The 18620-nt window shown below is 39.6% G+C and overlaps 1 protein-coding gene and 1 non-coding gene across 3 annotated transcripts in view; both read right to left on the bottom strand.

Moving 5' to 3' along the window:
• The window catches only part of CUNH11orf49 (chromosome unknown C11orf49 homolog), a 139985-nt gene that overhangs the window by 36767 nt on the left and 84598 nt on the right, over window positions 1–18620 (bottom strand). The gene's annotated exons all lie outside the window — the stretch shown is intronic.
• On the bottom strand, window positions 16701–16819 carry LOC111737796. Its single transcript, XR_002779582.1, has one exon. It is a non-coding gene; the product is annotated as a 5S ribosomal RNA (ribosomal RNA).

Below are 18620 nucleotides of genomic sequence, written 5' to 3'. Positions count from 1 at the left end.
TTAATTCTGGGTTTGTGGATTATGGGAAATTTCTATTTTCTTGCAATCAGAAGAATAAAATTTATTTCATAAAAAGCTACCCAGATTTATGGTATGGAAATTATATCTCAATAAAGCTGTCAAAGAAAGAAAGGAAGGAAAGCAAGCCAGCCAGCCACTACTCAGAGAAATTGTCAACTCTGCACCTTCCTTCAGAAACATATTTCCATGTCCCTCATTCTCAGTGGCTCTATCTCCCACCCCCATCTCAATCACCTTGTTTTGTCCATAATGAAAAGAGGGTACAATGCTGATAACCATATTTTATAATCCTTTATATGCTTCTGGATCTTATTATAATGCCCCTTGGTCCTGTCTTTATATGTTCACAGTCCAGGCTCACTAGGGGCACAGTAAGGTTATACATCCCTTCAAATGACAGCAGGGTTGGGGAGGAAAACCCGTTATCAAAGTCAGGGCTAAAATTGATTAGTTACAATACAATTAGATTTCATTTCTCTCATCTCTTATCACATTTCTTGATGGTTTTCCTTCCTCTCCACAGACTGAGATGATTTTTTTCCTCTTGGGAACAGTGTGGCTGAGCAGAAGGAATACCTTAGGAGACTTGAAACCCTGCCTTGGTTCTGCCAGACTAGTTCACCTGAGCAAGCTACTTCCTCTTTAGGTGTTAGTTTCTTCATCTGTAAAATGAAGATAACAATCAAATATCTATTTGAGAGCAAGAGGCCAGATCTACGACTCTGTGATTCTCAAGGCTTTTCTAAATTGTGGAGTTACAAAATGGACTAACTTCCAATGCTGAGAACAATGAAAATGTTTCCTCCAGGTGTGTGTACCCTACATGGTAATACTTAATGTATTCAAAACTTAACTAATAGGCGATCTCAAACATCTAGATGCTAATAAGTCTCTAAGTGGGCAAAACGGATGTCACAAAGTTCACACACTAAAGCTTATGAGGTTAAATACAGGCTTTGAAGATAAGCTCTGATGATAGAGTTTTAATAAGCTTGGCCATTTAGGTTTTAAGCTCTATGCAGATTAGACAAAGTAAACTGGGAGAGAAAAAAGGAACTATAAAAGGCAGGTGCAAGGATAGCAGTGAGGAATTAGGCATTAACAGTATGACAGAAACAGAGAAGTAGGAAAAAAGTTAAAATACAATCTAGATGCATTTAGGGTACACTTCAATAAGCTCTGAAGACAACAGTGTTTTCCAGCACAATAAAATAATTTGTTTATAAAGCTGATACTTAGATGCCAAGATAAGTTAAATTATACTTAATGCAGGGAAGAGTATTACATTTACGTATATTTTGAAAAGATTTCCATGTAGTTTATATTAAAAACAAAAAAACTGGTACTCAAACTTTAAAAGAGTAGGCTGTAAGACTGTAAAGCTCTTCTTCTGAGTTTTTCTATATTTACTGTCTCTAAGCCATTTATTTATCACTTCTCATATATAGCCTCCTGGCGTTAGTTATGTTTGTAAGCTACTTTCCTGAGTGCTGTACACCCATTACCTCATTTAGTCCCATGGGATAAACATTGTTCTCATATTACCTGCAGACACAGGGAGGTTAAGTCATTTGTGCAGTGTCATAACTTGTAGGTAGCACATTCAGGCTTTGAAACCATGGGTCTACCTGAATCCAAAGCATGTTATTTTAAGTATTCCATGATTTACTCATAGTCTAATTATGATATATGTATCTGTTTGCCCCATCACCACCAACAGACCAAGTCTTGAGAGTAAGTACTCTATCTCCCTTGCTTTTATGTGCCACAGGAACCGGTAACATAGCAGGCACTCAAAAATGTTCAATGGACTTCATCTCTATGACTCTCTATGGAGATCAGAAACCTTAAAGACAATGTAGTATATCCCAATGTATCTCCAAGTATGATTCATGGATCGTCTATATCCCAGACCTCTGGAATCAGAATCAGCAATTAAACAAATAGCTCAGGTGATTCTTATGCATACTAAAATCTGAGGACTTTTGACCTAGAGCTTGAAAGCACATTCTTTAGAATTAGTCAATCCTGAGTTCAGATCCCAGCTCCACTACTTGTTAGATGAATGATCTGGGGCAAGATAGTTACTTATATTCTTTGAACTTCAATTCCATCATCTTTAAAATGAGGCAACCAGAAACAACTACCTCATAGGGTTTTGAAGGGGCAAAGTTCATTCCTGCACCAGGAATTATGGAGCACCTACTATGTGCCAGATATTGCCTTTTAGGAACTTAGGATACATTAGGGAATAGAAAAGCACCTTGCCCTCATGAAACTTATCTTATATTGGAGAAACAGATGATAAATAATAAACAAAATAAACTACATAGTAAGTTAGTGATACAAATAATGGAAAAAAATAGAATAGAGCAAGTCGCATAGGGAGTATGAGGTGCTAGTGGTGGTACAATTTTATAGAGAGTAGTCTAGGTAAGTGTCATGGAGAAGGCAACACCTAAGCAAAGAATAGAAGGAGGTTAAAAAGTAACCTAGGCAGACATATGAGGGAAGAGCACCCTAGGCAGAGGGCACAGCCACTGCAAAGGCCTTAAGGAGGGAGCGTGCCTATTAGATAAGAGGAAGAGCATAGAAGCTAGTGTAGCTGGAGCTAAGACAACAAGAGGGAAAGGAATAAGAGATGAGGTTAGAGAAATAACTGGGGTCAGTTCACGCACGTCCTTTTAGGCCTACAAGTAAAGATTAAATGGCATAGTCATGTTAAGTGCTTAGAACATATATGGTGCACAGTAAACATTTAATGGATTGTATCAACATCCGTATTTACATTAATATCTTCTGGTTCTAAGCCATGCTGGTCTGGAAGGTCGGGCTACAGAGACTATAGCACCTTTTATGTACTTTGGTGGGGTTAGAGTGTCCTTCAACATGTCCAAAAGTACAGATATCAAAAAGATCAAAGGCCTGGGTGATCCCTAGCAGCAAGCAGAAATGGCTAATTCACTGCAGGTGCTCAGAAAAACTGAACTAACAGAACCATACAAAGTCAACATGGCATCAATAAAAGACCGGGAAAGAGTGGGGTGTGGATGGGGTGGGCTTGGCTAAAGGCTGAAACCAACAGAAGAGTTGTTAGCAACGTAAGAGAAAAAGCAGTGGAGCGTGGAAGCATCACCTACAGCTGTTGAAACACATTCTAATATCAATGAGACCACAAAGTCATGAGAATAATGACTACAAACTGCCGGGGAGTAAGCCCAGGAGCCCAGCAACATGAATGCACTTGTACGGGGGGAAAAACAAATTAAGAGATTCAGGCAAAACTATCCCCTTTCCTGGTGGAGGCTCTTTAATCTTTAATATCTCTCTCTTGACACTAGGCACTGATCTTGCCCCAACAAGACAAAGGATAACTTCTGAGAAGCTACTACTTCTCGTTCGGGTGAAGGACTTCTGAGGAGATGAGCACCATGTGTCTGCCAGGCTAAAAGGACAAGTTCTCTCAGTCATACTGTGTCACAACTGTGCAGGTCAGATATAAGACACACCCATCCACCCTCCATGGCTCTCACCATGGAAAGAGCTGCAGGGCCCCTGAGCTGCAAAGAGGAATGTGGTCTCTTTGGGAACGGGAGGCAGGCAAGAATGTAATAAATAAAGGCTGGATGAAGACATCCAGGCTGGACTTTATACTGCCTTAAATTGCCACCTGCTCTGGGGAAAGCAAAGCCAGGCACTGTCCAGTGGAGATCTGGAAGTGGGCATCCTCTGTGGCCTCAATTATGCCGGCTTGCAAAGGAAGAGTGCAGTACTTGGTCCTCATGACCCTGACTTAACCTACTCAGCAAGGAGCAGTTTAGTATGAATCAGAAGAAATGAAGAGTGACTCAATTTATGTGATCTTCGACTCAACACATACAATTTGTAATTAAAACCATTATAAAAAATCAGTATGAGAAACCTTATATTTTTATTCCATTCCTCAAACTATTTGTCCTCTTTACCATCTCCTGATAATAAACATATATTTGCTTTGGAAGTTCCTAATTGCTACATTCCTACCTATTTATTCAGTTAATAAATATTAAGTGCCAAATATTAAGAGGTTATGCTAGGTTCTGTGGAAACAGCAGTGGTTATGATTGACAAAATCCCTATTTTCATGAAATTTAAATTCTAGTATGTGTATGTGGGGAGAGAGATAAACAATAAGTAGACAAATAAATAAAAATACTTATAGAAAGTAATCAGGCAGTGCCATAAATAAAACAGGATGGTGTGATATGGAGTGACTGAGATGGAGTGACATTATAAGGCGGGGTGGTCAAGGATATCCTTTTAGAGAAGGTTATCTTTTGAGCTGAGACCTAACCAGATGAGAAGGAGACAGGCATGTAATCTGGGGAAAGAGAGAACAGCAAATGCAAAGACTGAAGAAGGGAACCAGCAGCAAGTGTTTTGCTTTCCATTTGCCTATTCTGCACATAAATGCTCTTTCTTGTCTCTGGCATGTTACACTCTGTTAGAGAAATTGCTCTACGAGGCCTGGGAAAGGAACAATATTGAACAGGACAGAATTCTAAGGCTAACGGATTACTAGAGACACATATTGACATTGGGGGAGGGTGGGAGCATGAGCAGGTACTCTGATCCCAGAGTGAAGATAAGGCAAAGGCTGCAGAAACTGCTTGTCCCCTGTTTGTCGCCGCATTTCACTACTATGGTTAATTGGCAAAGCAGTCTGTGCAAATGAGCGCAGGATGTCTAAACTGGAGCACTGTTTCACACATCATCATTTCAAGTCACCAACTGACAGGATTTAGCACTCTGTGTCTGGCAGCAACCAGCAGTCAAGCAGAGAGAATTCCACTGGATTATCCAAAGCATCTGACCCGCAAATGAGGAGTGAGGAGAACATTAAAAAAAAAACCAAAACAACTCCTCAGTAGTGAGCCAGTTTGACATCAAACAGAGACACACAAATATCCGGCTTCTTCTGAGGCATAAGGTCGATTTCTTGTGCTTGTCCCCGATCTTCAGAATCCACGTTTTTGATCTACACTCAGTCCTTCACTGTTCCAGCCAGAGGGGTAGATATGAAGCCTAGCGGGGCTGATGGGGCAATGTTCCACTGTCTGACTCCAGAGGAGCTTTACAGCAGGAGTGGAGAAGAGCAAGGCCAGCAGGGCAGGAAGAGGGTTCAGTCAGAAATGCAGGACATGGCCCCTAAAGTTGTGATAGATTGGTTTTTCAGCTGAAGAAGCTGATATCTGCAGCCAGACCTTTGTCTTTGACAAGCCCACCACAGATCCAGGTTTGGAATGACGGGACAGAATGAAGGAAAGAAGCAAATTTCCATCTAACAAAAAGTGGATAGTACTGAACTGCCCAGGCCTTGTGGATTTCTGAACTTTCTAATTCTCCTAATCAAGTCCTAAGACTCGCCCCCACCCCCTCACGCCTCATCCTTCTTTCCTCCAAACCTTCCACGCACAGCTGTTAGGTAAGATTTACTAGATGGAATGTGTTTGCAAAATCTGTTTTGTTCATTGGAACATGTTTATCTAGAAAGAAAGAAAAAAACTCTGTCCCTGCTCACTATTTACTTTTTGGTGACTGCCTTCTGGGATTTGGAAGTGGATAAACAGATGGACTTCATGGAAGGAATCCGGCGGAACGCCAGAGTGTGTATATATATCTTGGTCTCAGTATATATATGGCAGATAGTCCTCGTCCACACAGCTGTGCTGGTTTTGGAGGGACGTGAGGGGACAGTATCTTCAGGATGACAGGACTCCCTTTGCTCCATGGTGCACCTCCCTGGAGAAACCCTGGGCTATGAGATACCAGATGGTTTCTAGAGTTCTAACCCCAGATATATGACCTCAATTTCATGTTCTGGCCTCTGGCTGCGGTAATGAAGGGTTGTGCCAGATTCAAAACTATTGCTTATGATTTGTACTGCATTTGTCTGATAAATATGGGTGCCTGAAAGGTGCTGAGTATTTGCAGTATCTACAGTGATTAGTGAGCTTTGAGCACCTTTGCAATAAACTGGATGCCTCTGTGTTAAAGGCAAGCCCATGAGGGGTGTGGTTGTGTGTCGTGTGTGTATGTGTGTGTATAGAAGTTGTGGAAGGCCCAAAACACAATATTTTCCAGGCCACAGGAAACATTAACTGCCAGCGAGAATATGGTACAGTTGTCACTCACGTGCTGCTGCTGAAAGGGAGCTGGGAGAGGGGGTGGAGAAGCAGTTTTCCCCGTAATTTTTTGGCCCTCTCCAATATAAATCTCTACTGCAGGGGATGATAGTGGAGGAAGTAATTCTTCCATAATTCAATAGACTTCAATCTTCAATCCTAAGATTTGATGGTTACATTACAGTTTTAAAATTACAATTCAGGGGAATCTTCTAATAGCCAAAAAAAAGACTTCATTTGCTTCACAGAATAGGGTTCAGGTAGATGTTCCCGACCCTCCTGGCAAAAATTCATGAAAAATATAGATGACGGACAACTAGTGCCAAATAGAGCCAACATAAACAAAAAAATCCCTCAAAAACCCTAAACAAAAAAACTCCCTGGGCTACCCCAGGGAGTAGAGTGGACTGCATTCATCAGGTTCAGGTAGCTCGAAGACAAGAACATTAAATAATTAGACTCAACAGACCAAGGTGCTGTAGGTAATGGAACTTCAGAAAGACAGAACAAAAGATTCTGTTTCTAACAAAGGTTCTGCAGACCTTTACACTACAGTGAGCAATGAGCGTGAGGGATGCTGCCCAGGAAATGAAAGGACTCAATCGTTCCTCTTCAGTGAGCGGAGCCCAGGAGGAGTGTTCCAGGGCGCTCTCACAAACACTCTTTAATAATACCATCCAGAGCCTTTGATTCAAGGAACATGCTGAAGAATAAACAGCCTATTAATCTGAGTTTTCTGGTGTGCCTGAGTATACAAAGCAGCTATGAACTAACCCCTTGGCTCTCGCAAACATCCCGACTGCACACCATCCACTGCTTCACTGCACAGCTCAGCTCCTCCTCTCTACCACTGCATGCAATTTGTCCCCAGAAAAGCTTCAGGGTTTGGGGGCCCTGATAGTTTCAACTAAGGATGCCCAGGCCAAACCCAGGGTGCAAAGAACTGGAAACAGCGCATCCTTGTTTGGCCATAAGAAGCATAACCATGTGACTTCAAGCTCAAATGAGAACTGTGTGGTAGTGTGACTGGGTGAGGAGACAAAGTCATCAGTCTGCCTCTTTCTGAGCCAAGTTGACAGCCACAGGCCTGGGAAAGGAAGGCCCAGTTTCAATTGCTTCCCAGTCTTGGTTACTTGGTGGCAGGAAGGGCTCCTGCATGGGTGGGCTTTGGGTGCCATTCCGTGGAAACATTCCTGGGCGTTTTGCCTAAGTAAAAATTACCAAGTAAGGTCCCTGAGTTCTCAAGGAGGAAAGGAGAGGAAAGATAAGTGGCTGTTTCACTCTCAGATCCTTTCACTAAGAGCTGCTTTAAAAACAGTCAGGTGTACCTTTTGTGATAACAACCATTTGATGAAGCATGAGGTTCTCTTTGGGGGCCCCAAAGAAATCAGAGATAAAGAAGTTGATAGTATGAACTTTAGGCAATAAACCAGGGTTCAATTGTTGAAACAGCATAATTGAGGCTAGGATCATAGGCTCAAATCAGCCATGAGGGCCAAGTGGCTTCTTTGTGTTCCACAATCACTGACCTCACGCAAGGTGTGTGCTTCATGATAAAAAGAACTGGCCTGAGGAAGTGGATAAATCAGTGTCACTGCTAACCCCCACCCCCTGCCACACACACACTCATAGCACATATCCCACTGCCCCAAATTTATATACAAAGAAAAACACATGTAGTGAAAGTTTCCTTTCTAAAGTAATTTCAAAGGCTTTGATTTTTAAAAAATTCTAAAGTCTTCTGATTCTACTTTCAGAGAACTACTTTGTGTTTGGTCTCTTGAGCTGGAGAAGAAAGGGCACGCTTCTTACGAAAGAGAAGAAATGCACAAAAGCTCACATACTTTACATGACTGACTCTGAGATGCCAGAGAGGGCGGTGATTAAGAGCATGGACCGCTAAGTTAGATCTAGATCTGTCACTTGCTGCATGTGTGATCTTAGACATGTTACATAAACCATAAACTCTGTGAGCTTCACTTGCCTCACCTGTGAAATGGGAATCATCTTCACAAGCTTAGTGTGAGGATTATATAACATATCAAAAATGTTTAGTGCAGTGCTTGGGACATAGTAAGTGTTCAATAAATAATAGCTGTACTTATTATCCTTTGAATCTTCTAATTAAAGGCACAGGAATCAAACACATTCTGAGAAGAGACCTACTGGTAGTTGGCACATGAGGGAACAGGAGTTTCTTCATCCCTTTATTAGGCTGGGCTTAGAAGGTCTCCAGATCTTCCGTCAGTACACTGGAAACAAGAGTTTGAGTTCCATGGGGTTAATGATGAAAGGCGCAAAGAGACCAATCCCTAGTACTCTGGGACCTCATTTTTGACTTGGGAACTGCAGACTGACCTGGAGTGTTCCCACCCCAGAGTCTGCTTAGCAGATACAGCCTTCTTCCTCTAGCCTTCCACCTGTTGAGACAAACAGATGTAATCTGAACACAAGAGGGGCCTTGCAAACACAGATCTGGTATCAGACAGCCTTTCTCTGAAGCATTCCTGGGGTTGTAAAACGACAAACATTCCAACCGGCTGAATCTAACCCTTCCTGCCTTGTAACTGGAGGCCTTATGAAACGGCTTCTTGTGATTAGAGCCATCAGTACCTCACTCCAAGGCTGTGAGGTGGACTTCATTAATATTGATGAGCTGCAGCTCCTTAACCTCATTTGATGTTTATTTACAACCATTCTTCTCATATGCTAATGAGTGACACTGGGCTCTTCAGATAGAAAGGAAAGAACTGGACCCTCTCTGCCAGCATCTCCTTGGCAAACTCCTGTCCCTTGAAACTGAAGGTTGCGTGGAGGGAATGATGCCAAGTGGAGGGAATGCAGCAGAGGGGACAAAATGATGTGAAAAGAATGTCTGCAATGTGATGGGGGAGAGAGAGAAGCCCAGCTGCTGGGGCCACAGTGTGACTGGGGTTTGGTTACACCCACCCAGTGGGTAACAAAGAGAAGTTGAAGGGCGGGGATCTTAGTAACTACTAAAAGGACAATATGTTAGATTTTGAAATTAGGGTAGGAATGGAGATCAGGGGGCTTGAAGGCTTTTCTCCAATTCACTTCATTTTCTTTTATGATCTTAAGAAATCAATAAACAGGGGACTGGGGTAGATTTCTGTAAGACAGTTAAATGCCCACAGCAACTAATGCTTCGCAAATGCTTGGCTTAGAGAAAGAGTACTCAGTGTCGAGGGCATCACTGTGAAATGGGTAAGCAGGGAGGAATAATCACTGCTTCTTTTTCTTCCGAGTTATGGTGATGTGTATCAAAACATAGGAAGATTAAGCAAGTAAGGATCAGAGACTGGGGCAAAAAAATTTTTTAAAAACTAAGGCCATTATATTATTTTAAGGCTAACATCACACAGGGCCTCTTCCAAATTCCATAGCACATAGCAAGTCAATTTTGGGTCATCTCATCCATTCAAAAGGTATGAAAAAACTATATGACATATGAGGAGGATGGAAGGAAAAATACTTTGGATATTCAAATGCCTATTAATATCAGCAACAACATCAAACTTAAAATTTATTAAATACTTCAGTGCCAATTCCCACTGTATTTCTTGTTTTTGCTGCTTTGCACTTTACATTACTATTTAGATAATTATTCCCTTCCTGCCTGTGGGGTCCACACCCTCTCCTTTCTCCCAATCTGGCTTTTTCCCTGAAGTTCTTTGAAGATCATTCTTACCCTTGATGTGCCTTTCTGTCAAGGCTAAATAGGCAGGAGAAAAAAGGAATCTCTTACCTTAAAGATTTAACCACATTTATTTAAGTACAAAGTATTGGTTCTAACGGGTAGATTTTATGTTTGTTTCTCTGAGATCATCATCCCTTAGGGTATGAATTTCATTTCTTTCAAGTTTTCTATGAACTCAGTTCCTGTTCGTCTGAAGGAATCGATGGCAATCTGCATTCGACTTGACAATCTGCAGCTTACCTATGCTTAGGGACAAAAATGTCTAGAAGAGTAATTGACAACCATATGCTTATTCTAGACTACAGCAGTGTTTCTCAACCTTTTTTTTCTTTCATTTTTAGATATTTTTTCCAAGTTTCCACCGCTCCATGAAATTTTAATACATTAGATATACTGAATATATATATAGACATGTGTGTGTATTGGAGGGCCACAACCTTGTAAATATCTAATTTTGTTTTGCCTCTCAAAGAACCAATATTTGCCTCCTTGGGGGCAATATTACTCCCATTTAGAAAGCATTTTCTAGAGACTTTTAAAAAGTATATCATCTGATTTAATGTGTTCCAGGATTGAACCTAACATTCTCTCAAAGTGAGCCATCAAACACAATTACACCTCTGTTCTGATTTTTTATAAAAGAAAAAAAGGAAAAAGGACATCTTTGTGCCTATCTAGGGATAGCTCTTCCAAAGAAAAGATCAAAATCCGTTTTTTTTCACACTAGGCCTGATCTATCCACTGAATAAATGGCTTACTTTTTGGCAGTGGGTTAGCTTTCTACAATAGTTCTATTTGAGTGGTGGAAGAGGTAATAGATGGTCAGGTCCCTTAGGGACCTCCAAATAGTTCACTCTGCTAAAAGTCAACAATATATTCCCTTGTAAGAGAATTAAGTTCATTATCTCATTAAATTTCTCCTAAACTCCAGAGGAAGATAGTGATTGGTATTGCTATTCCCCTTTTACAAGCAGAGAAATAATGACATTGAGAGATTAAGGAGCTTAATTTAGGTCACAGGGGCTGATGTTTCTTCATATAAATATCTTATCTGTCATACAAGGTCACTCTGAGGATTTCTAGACCTTATGTCTTCTGTTTCCTACATTAATCTAGGATCCTGGTATCCTGCTACAGAAACGTTTATAAGGGTTGTTCTGCCTCTGACAACTTTTCTTCATCTGACAGCAGAAAAGCAAAAGAAGGCACTAACAGATAACTGACTGAGGAGAAAGGAAGAGAACTCAGGCTATTGTTAAAGGTTAGTTTCATAAGCAAATGGCTTAGGTAGCATAGAACACAGTATAGGGAGGTATGCAAATTTTTTTCTTTTCTAAGATGAATATCACCATCTTTGTGGAGTTCAGATGAGACTTATTAAACCACGATGTACTCCTTAGAAGATGCAAAGACCAAATCAAGACCTCCCACATATAGTCTTTCAAGTAACGTGAGAAATTCATATTTTATTAAGCAGTCATGGGAACTGACCACATCTTAGAACTGTCCATACTTGAAACTTACCATAAGTGAGTGGGAATTAGGGGTTGGCAAAGAATAAAAAATAGTATCTAGAAGGGCTCGTCTCCATAAACTAGCCTCAGGCTCATTTAATTCTCCCAAATAAGCCAGTGTTAAAATTCTCTTAGAGCTAAATACAACTTATTTGTTCTAAAGAGTAAGTGACTTCAAGCGATAACTTGTCCATCCCATGCTTTCAAGTAGAAGTGTACATAATTCATTCCTCATAGCCAGACTCTATTCTATTAAAAACAAAACAAAGAGCTTCAGGGAAGGACATTCTGCAATACTGCTTAGGAACCCAGTATGACATTGAAATACGTCATTTCTAATAAATTAACTCTCATGTGTGACCTCGGTCCTTCACATTGCAAGAGAGCTTGTTTCCTTTTTGTTTGAAGAGATGGGTTAAAGGCTTTAACTTTAATTCCGAATGCCCAGAGCCAAAAGATACACCCTAGATCAATACAAACACATTAAGGCAAAGATCAAAGTACTATACACATTTAGCTCTACCAGCTTCTGATTCAGAAAAGTTATGCTAGCTGCTTCTTCTGCTGTGAACCGGGAAAGAAATTTGAGAGAGGGCCAAAAAAAACCAAAAAACAAAAAACAAAAAACCCAACTGAAAAATAGCCTCAAAGAAAATGAAACTATAACTATTTTGTACTAAAATAGAAACTAGAGGATACAAGGTAGGGAAATTTAAAAAGTGACCCTTCCTTTACACGAGGCATTTAAATGAGAAACTATTTCCGACTGGATGCCACAAAACAGTAACAAATTGGGGGAGGGGGGCAGAGAGAAAATCCTTTAAAGTCTTGGACATCAGAGCGAAGGAACTAAATTGAAAATACTCCAGCTCCGACTAGGTGAGAAAAGACAGCCCCATCAAAACCTTGTTTATATTGGTTGCAGCTGTCACTGAACTGGAAAGGGGACTGAGCAGAAATGAGCATCACCATGATCCAATCTTGATTTGTTAATTTCAGCAGCAGTTATCTATCTTGTTCTACACCAACATAACTAGTTAAAGAAACAATCCTACATTCAGGAAAAGGCTAACCTTTTTCATTGGCAAGTGACCAAAGAAAACACAATTCCCCAACAAGCAGTATAGTAAGGCAATAAAAACAAGACTATTTATCAAACATTTTTATCTGGAGTGCTCAAAACATCTGCCAATATTATACCCAGTTCCTACTTCCCCCTCACCACCTTCCCCACAACTGTGGGAGGAAAAGCAAGCTTTTTGTAGGAAAGACGGCTCCCCTGCATATTGATGCAAGTCCCACTACAACATTAGGAAAAAGAACCTCCCAAAGAGGGTGTGGGTGGGGCCTCCTGGGATTCTCCAGGGTGCCAGATCCTCCAAGCCTGCCGGTAAAGGCTGTGCTCCACCACTTTAAAGGCAGTGCAGTCAAGTTCCTCTTGGCAGCCACGGATGCTGGCAAGAAGAGCTATTCTTCATTCGGGCCAGGAACCAAAAGGGAGAATTCAGAAGGAAGAGTAAGAAGGCATTTTCCTATCCAGATATAAGTAGGGAAACAGACCCACTAAATCATGAATCCTTTTTTCTAGAGGTGGTATTATTACCCCGGTTTTATGCTCAATGAACAGTGGTGTGGAAAGTTAAGTGTTTAAAATAAATAATTCGTTCAAAGTTACAAAGAAGGTCTGTAACAAAGAGAATTATAGAATCCAGGGGTCAACATCTGATTGATGTAGGTTATCAGAAGAGCCCTTAGAGGTTTGAGAATTGGATGTTAGAATACTTCTTCATTTTTAAATGGAGAACAGGAATGGGTAGGAAGACCTATTAGACCAATGGTTTATCACAATACAGTGGTCCAACCTCAGGAGAACAGATATCAGATACAATTTTACAACGCAAGGTTTAAGTAAGTAACATGTAGTGCTACTTGCTCCATAGTTTTGTACAAAAAACAGAATTAGGTGCTGTCATACTATATTACTGATGGGTGAGACTTACACTGTCAGGAAGTAAAGGTGGTGAGTATGTCACAGAGAGTTGGCTTGAAAAGTTTGAGGAATATGGTTAAAATAGACAAAACAATCATTTTCTTGGCTCTATATTCCAAGTAGTAGATCTTTCCTGGACCTCTAGAACAAAAGTCTGAAGTATCTGCTCTAGACAAGATGAAGAGACTTTCTCCCCTGAGTAGTATGCTGCACGCTGAAGAAGTCTCTTCCCTCGTTGGGGCATCTAAATGTTGGGAACAGGATGATTTGAAATTTCAATTCTGCAATGGCTTGAAGTATAGACACCTTTTATGAGAAGAAACTATAAAGCCCTAATTCCTCTGTTTTTGAATTTTAGAACCATTTTAATAGTAATCTTATTTTTTTTCTGCTGGGCCTTGATATTGGAGAAAAACCTTAGAATGATATAACTGAAAAGAGATTTTTCAAAAGATGATTATGTACAAATTGCCAGTTATAAAAACAGTCACAGGGATGGAAAGTACAGCATAGGGAATATAGCCAATAATATCATAATAACAATGTATGGTGTCAGGTGGGTACTAGACTCATTGGGGTGATCACTTTGTAAATTATATAAATGTTTAATCACTATGTTGTACACCTGAAACTAATATAATATTATATGCCAGCTGTAATTGAAAAATAAAAAATTTAAAAAATAATAAAGACAACTTTTGTACATACAAAAAAAGATGCTTATTAATTTTTATGAGAAAATTAGGTTACATATCACCAACTAATCAGTAACTATTTTGAATGAGTAGACTTTATGATGAACACATACATAGGTCATGATAAAAATAATTGGGATAAAAGAAACCTTTATGATTTCATGAAACCAAAGTTTATAAATACAATTTTCTATCGCTTGAGATAAACCCAGTAAATCTGAATGTGACCTTGCTTGTCATGTCAAGGCACCCAATTAATGTTTGCTCCCCTTCACCCAGACTCATGCCTCCAGGCAAGAAAGCAATTAAACTTTCGTTAAAAATCAATTATCTGTCCACATTTACAATGTACCTAGAATAGGAAAATTCATAGAGACAGAAAGTAGAATAGAGGTTACCAGGAGCTGGGGGTGGGGTAGCGAGAAATGAGGAGTTACTGTTTAACAGAGTACAGAGTTTCAATTTCAGATGATGAAAAAGTTCTAGAAATGGATAGTGGGGACGGTTGCACAACACTGTGAATGTATTTAATGCCACTTAATTGTAACGCTTATCAATGGTTAAACTGGCAAATTTATTATGTGTATTTACCACAATAAAAAAAAATCTCTTTTGTTTTTTACGATATCCAGATAAACCTTTCTTCAATCATTCCTTTACAATAATGTAGCCTAGGCAGTTCCCCAAATTTGTCTGTTCACCAGAATCATTTGGGTTGCTTAATAAAGTTACAGATTCTCTGGCCATACCCGAGACTGGTTATTTGGGAACTACTAGGTCCTACGGTAGGATCATGAAGAGAAAGTTGGATGCTGTCTGTATTGGGGCACAATGATGCCAATTCAATAAGTTTACTAACACTTAGACTTCTTCACCTGTCCTATGGTTTCTTTTATTTTTGCTTTGTTCAATTTTTATTGTGGTAAAACACATATAACAAAAATTTACCATCTTAACCATTTTTAAGTGTACGACTCACTGGAATTAAGTATATTCACATTGTCATGAAACCATCACCACTATCCATCTCCGGAACTCTTTTCATCTTGCAAAACTGAAACTCTATACCCATTAAACAACCTCCCGTTCCACCCTTCCCTGAGCCTCTGGCAACCACCATTCTACTTTCTGTCTTTATGATTTTGACTACTGTTAAGTACCTCATATAAATGGAATCATACGGTAGTTGTCTTTATGACTGGCTTATTTCACCGAGCATGGTGCCTTCAGGTTCACCCATGTTGTAGCATATGTTAGAATTTCCTTCCTTTCTTAAGGCTGAATAATATTCCATTATATGTCTATACCACAGTTTGCTTATCCCTTGATCCACTGATAAGACACTTGGGTTGCTTCCACATTTTAGCTACTGTGAATAATGCTGCTATGAACATGGGTGCACAAATATTTCTTTGAGTCTCTGCTTTCAATTCTTTTGGATATAGACCCAGAGGTAGGATTGCTGAATATTATAATTCTATATTTAATTTTATGAGGAACCACCCTATTGTTTTCCATGGTGGCTGTACCATTTTACATTCCCAACAATAATACACAAGGATTCTAGTTTCTCCACATCCTTGCCAATATTTGTTATTATTATTATTTTAATAGTAGCCATCCTAATAGGTGTGAGGTGGTATCTCGCTGCAGTTTTGATTTGCATTTCTCTAATAATTAGTGATGTTGAGCGTCTTTTCACTGTATCTTTTCATTTCATCATGGCTTACTGATCATTTGTATATTTTCTTTGGAGAAATGTCTATTCAAGTTCTTTACGATTTTTTTATTGGGTTGTTTTATTTTGTGGTTGATGTCCTTGTATTTTAATAGTTGTCAGATTTAATTCACATAGAGAATTAAACAGTTTTTAAGAGCCCTCTCTGTACCAGGGACTGGTCTAGGCACTAGGATGATAGAATTCAATAAAGCATGGGCTCTGTGCTTAAAGGACTAAAAGTCTAATAGAGAAGACAAACTGATTTCAAAATATGTGGATAATGTAATGACAGGGAGCTTTAGAAATATAAAGACAAGGTTTAGCCCACTTGGTGGGTTAAGGTAGAGGACTGCTGAGGAAAGGTGTTCTGGAGAAGGTGCTACCTGAGATGAGTGCTGCAGTGGGAGTTTATCCAGGTGAAAAGATGGGGTGGTCGTGCCACAGGCAGGGCCTAAACAAGGCATCCTGATGAGAAACAACATGAGATAAGGGGAACTACCAGGACTTGAGTTCGGTATAATTGAAGAGTAGTTTTGAAGGCAAGGAGTTGCTGGAATTGAGGCTGAAGAGAAAGGCAGAGATCAGGACACAGAAAGCCTTGTGTGACTCATTCTATAGGTGATGGAGAAACCTTTAAATTGTTTTAAGTAAAGAAGAATAGCAGCATAGTCAGATCTTCTTCATATATAGCTCACTTGACTCTACAGTAAAATGGATGGGAAAGACTGCAAAAGTTCAATTAAGAACTAGGCGATGATGGGACTCAAGAAGAAAGGTCTGAGATTCAAGAACTTTTTTTTTTTTTTTTAGGCGAGACAACCCTTGGTTGACCTCACAGATTGCAAAGACTTTGTCAGTTTACAGTCTCTTATTTTTTATGCCTACAGCACCTGGTCTTCCTAGGTGGTCTCCCATCCAAGTACTAACCAGGCCCGACCCTGCTTAGCTTCCGAGATCAGACGGGATCGGGTTTGTTCAGGGTAGCATGGCCATAGACTCAAGAACTACTTTGAATGTAAGATCAGTAAACCTTCTTAACTGACTGCATGTGGGGGGGTGGGAGTGGGGAAAGAGGAGTCTAGAATGATAGAGTGTAACTCTGGGCACTGATATGGGAAACCAAAGAGGAGAGGCAGATTCAAGGGTGAAAGCTGAGGAGTTCTGTCTCTGACATGTTCAAATGAGGTGACTGTCAGACATACACATAGAGAAATATGAGGATACTAGATGTATGGGTCAGGGGGAGTTCAGGGCTAGAAATATAAATTTAGAAGTCATTTGTCTAAGGTAGTAGGAAAAGTCATAAAAAAACAAGACTGCTCAATAACTGTGTAGTGAGAAAAGTCATGAGCCAAGTATGGAACCCTGGGAAATAGCAACATTTAAAACGTGGACAGAGCAAGAGTAACTTGTGAAAGACATAGAGGAAGACTGGTCAGAGGCATAGGAAGAAAGAGGTAGTGGAAAAGGTACAACTGTGAAGCCGAACAGAATCAGTTTAGAATTTCCACTACTTATTGTATAGCCCTGAACAAATTAGTTGTAAGTCTCAGTTTTCTGTCTATATAGAGATAATAATACTGTGCAGATTGTGATGAGGATTAACTGTGATACTATATGAATTAGAACTTTAAAAAGTGCTTTTTACCATGCCTACCTCATTGTAGGCATTCAACAAATGTTACTTTTTTTTTTTTTTTTTAATTAGTCTGGCCCTCTTATGTTTCTCTCTCTGAAATTACCAGGAAGTAGGGTATTCTTAGTTGTTACGTGTTTTTAGCTTAACCGAGTGTCAAACTGGAGATGGAATGGCCTTTGTCAATCGACAGTCACTCTAAATTGAAGCCACGAAGATGTAAAAAATTTAGGTTTGCAATAGTATTCTCAATGTCTATATAACTACTGTTCTTCTACTGCGTTATTTCTCTTTTTCTAGAACACTAGTCCTTGGGAGATGCTCTGCAATAAAATGAAAGTAACATATTTGAAAAGGACTAGGAACTCATAGTTGCTAGATGTGACACCAGATTCATTTTTGGCTCATTTTTTGTATATGGCGGGTGGTGAAAATGTGCTGGAATGCCCCAAAACACTAAAATCAGAAAAGAGAAAATTCTGTATGACTCAAAGATTAGTTTAGTACAGTTTTTTTTTTTTTTTTTTCTCTTGGAAGTTAAAACATGTATTACATCACCCTGGCAGGACTGCTTTTAATGATCTGTAAGCTTCAATGAAGCAAGTATCATTTAAAGCTTTGAAGGGAGAGAAAAAAGGTGTTTCAAGTCCCTCAAAAAATTTATTGCTCCAGTATTTCTAATAATCAAGTATTTTTCCTTTTGACTGGAGAGCAAAAGAAAACGGAAACCTGTGGAAACTGGAGTTGGACAAGAGAACAAAGTTTATAGATGAAATCTCGTCTAATATTGGCAACTGAAACAAACTCACCCCTTACGTCCTTTAAAAAACTGACCCAGCTCAGTCTCTCTTTTTTTTCCCCTCAGCAATTTTTAAATGTCACAAAAGGCTCTTTAGGCTGAACTAAACACATTCATGGGAAAGTTCTTTCAGGAAAAAGCTGCAATGATGACTGTACTTTGTCTTGGTCATGCCATGGGTAAGCCATTTCCCCTCAGAAATTTATTTCTCTAATTAGAATGACGGGCGGAAAAGGAGCAATTTTTTTAAAGGAACAGTTTTGAAGTCAATCAAAATAAAAATATCTCCCAATAATACAATAGTTTTATTTCTGTGATCATTACCTTCCTTTATTCCAAAATGAAACCGTGACTCTCTATTAT

This window comes from Pteropus vampyrus, unplaced genomic scaffold (assembly GCF_000151845.1).
Source record: "Pteropus vampyrus isolate Shadow unplaced genomic scaffold, Pvam_2.0 Scaffold31, whole genome shotgun sequence".
Taxonomy (NCBI): Eukaryota; Metazoa; Chordata; class Mammalia; order Chiroptera; family Pteropodidae; genus Pteropus; species Pteropus vampyrus.
This window is presented reverse-complemented; position numbering and strand designations above follow the sequence as displayed.